The 2,501-nt window shown below is 38.5% G+C and overlaps 1 pseudogene; it reads right to left on the bottom strand.

Annotated features, from left to right (window-relative positions):
- Positions 1-317: 317 nt before the first annotated feature.
- On the bottom strand, positions 318-1,870 carry LOC101427731 (zinc finger protein 280A-like; annotated as a pseudogene).
- Between the last annotated feature and the right edge of the window lie 631 nt (positions 1,871-2,501).

Here is a 2,501-nt window from a genome sequence, read left to right as displayed (position 1 = left end):
AAACTAACCTATGGGGTTGTGGGTAGAGGTTAGAATACATCTGACTTAAGGGGAAGGTGACTGGGAGGGATTTTGAAGGAAACTTTGAGTTATTTCTTGAAACCAGAAAGATAAAGAATGGTCATTGGAAGACCCACATTTGATGGCATTGCTCATGAGTATCCAAAACCAAGATATACAAATGACCTAGCCTAAATTGTGTCTTCCATAATTACTGTAAATGGGCATAGAATATAATCGTCAGCCAGACTACTAGTTGCAAGGGAGTCTGGAAAGTCTAGTGTTCAGAGCCGTTCTCTTTTTGGTTTTAGTGGGTGTCAATCTTGTGGTAATTTATTGTCTGTGATGCTCACAGTAATGGGAGTTGCATGTCTTGATCCTGGTTGAACTGAAGTTTGAATAATAACCTTTGTTCCAGGTGGCAACCCTTCCAGTTGCTCTGCCTTTTTAAATGATTGATGATTCTTGGTTTCATGTATCATTCTGTCCTTCAAAGTCAAAAACTGTAGCCTGCACTTGGAGCACTGACTCTCTTGTTCCAATGCTGCCAACAATGATTCATGTATGCTACTGTATTTTTGAAAATCTTCAGACAAAACAGACACAGCAAAATTTTAGTGTTTTCATGGCATGCTCTAAAATGCATTTCCACATCAGCAAAGATTGATGATCTGTAATTGCAAAGTTGGCACAAGTAGGGCATTTCACCAGGTTTATGATTAGCCATCATGTGTTGTAAGAGAACCTGATCTGTTTCAAATGACAATTCACAGATTTTACAAACAGAGGAGGATTCTTGGAAGATGTGTACACTTTCAATGTGACACTGCAGCTGGTAGGGAGTGGGAAATAGTCAGTGGCAGTACTGGCAGGTGATGTGGATTTCCCAGCTGTCTCCCTTCTCCTTCTAATGCTTCAAATGTTGCTTCACGTGCTTCATAAAGTTAAGATTTTTTAGAACTTTCAAGCAACTGACACATTTAAAATTCGTGTGAGTCTTCTGATCTGACTGCCCATCTCCTTTATATTGTCCATAGTAAAACATGATCATACTGTTTTTCTTGGTGTCAACAGTCTGGTTCTGACTTGTAATGTGTGAAAAGTCTGTTTTTGCTAGTCTTTCAAAGCTATTTGCTACATCCAGGTTCATAAGATCCAAATGTGCCTTGTCATTTGCACTTGCCCATGTAGACCATGCTCCATTCTGAACATAGTTAAATGAGGTAGGAATATTTTTAGAGGATGTACCAGTGATCTCTGTAGGAAAGATGCATGAAAAGGCCTCTGAAGAATATACCTCTGTGCTTTCATCACTGAGTTTAAGCCGTTTGAGGTTGCCACTCTTCACATCAGAAGGGGAACATTGCTTTGAATCGTGGGGAGTTTCATTCTTGCCCCTACTGGAGAGAACTGCTCCAACCAGACTCTGAGACCATGTTGATGGGAATTTGGAGAAATTATGAGGCATGACTGGTGGTGGGCTACTGTTACAGCCATGTTTTGAGGAATGTTTGAAAATAATAGCATTATCTATTGATCTGGATGCAGGTTGAGAAACTGGCAAGTTGGCCCCTTCTTTTGATATGGGGACCACATAATTTGCAGGCTTCCTTGTATAAGTATGACCTTGACTCATGAGCCCTTTCCTACTTTTTGAACATGAGCCTGGTGTAACTCTGTTCAAAATCTTTGAAATAATGGCCTTTGCATTTGAAATCTCCTTTACAAAGAGAATGTCAGCATCTTCTTTGGCACGTTGCACCCCAACAAAGATCAGGTCATCACCTTCATCATCCGGGAATTTGGATTCTTTTTGATTTGTCATCTGTGGTGCTGGCTCCAGTTTCTTCTCACACAAGAGATCTGCCATTTTACAATAATTTTTTGCTTGAAGCCAGTGCCTTCTACTTGCAAGACTTAATTTTTATAAATTGTCACCTAAGGACAACCACGTGACATCAGTCAGTATTGATTTGAAAAGAAAAAAATCATTCCCTTCTTTAATCCTATCCCAAAACACCAAGAAAACTACTAACGTCGCTGTTTTACAAATAAGGAAAACTGGTTAAAACATTGAAGGAACAGTTAGTTAAAGGCTGAGGCAGAATTACAATCCTGACTCTGTCAACTGCAACATCAGAGCTTTGAATTCCAGATTCCAATTTCTGTTTGATAAAACACTAGATAAATTGCTATGAGGAGGGCAGGACATATGTTTTGTTTACAGCTGTACTCCCAGTTTCTAAAAAAATGCTCGCCATGTTATAAGTGCTTAACTTTTGTTACATAAACAAGTGGTAACTGTTTTTAATATAATCATTCTTGTGTACAACATACAGGAATCCACTAATTCCAGCTTCTCCAACATTTAACAAAATTTTAATTCTACATGATTTAACTCTATCAGGCAAGAGAGAAATTAAGCCAGGATATATGTCTATATCTTTGAAACAGAACTTTTATAAAATAATACCCTCACAATGTGAGATATACTCTATCTT

The sequence above is a fragment of the Dasypus novemcinctus genome, chromosome 19 (assembly GCF_030445035.2).
Source record: "Dasypus novemcinctus isolate mDasNov1 chromosome 19, mDasNov1.1.hap2, whole genome shotgun sequence".
Classification (NCBI taxonomy): Eukaryota; Metazoa; Chordata; class Mammalia; order Cingulata; family Dasypodidae; genus Dasypus; species Dasypus novemcinctus.
Note: the sequence above shows the minus strand (reverse complement) of the source record. Positions and strands in the feature narration are given on the sequence as shown.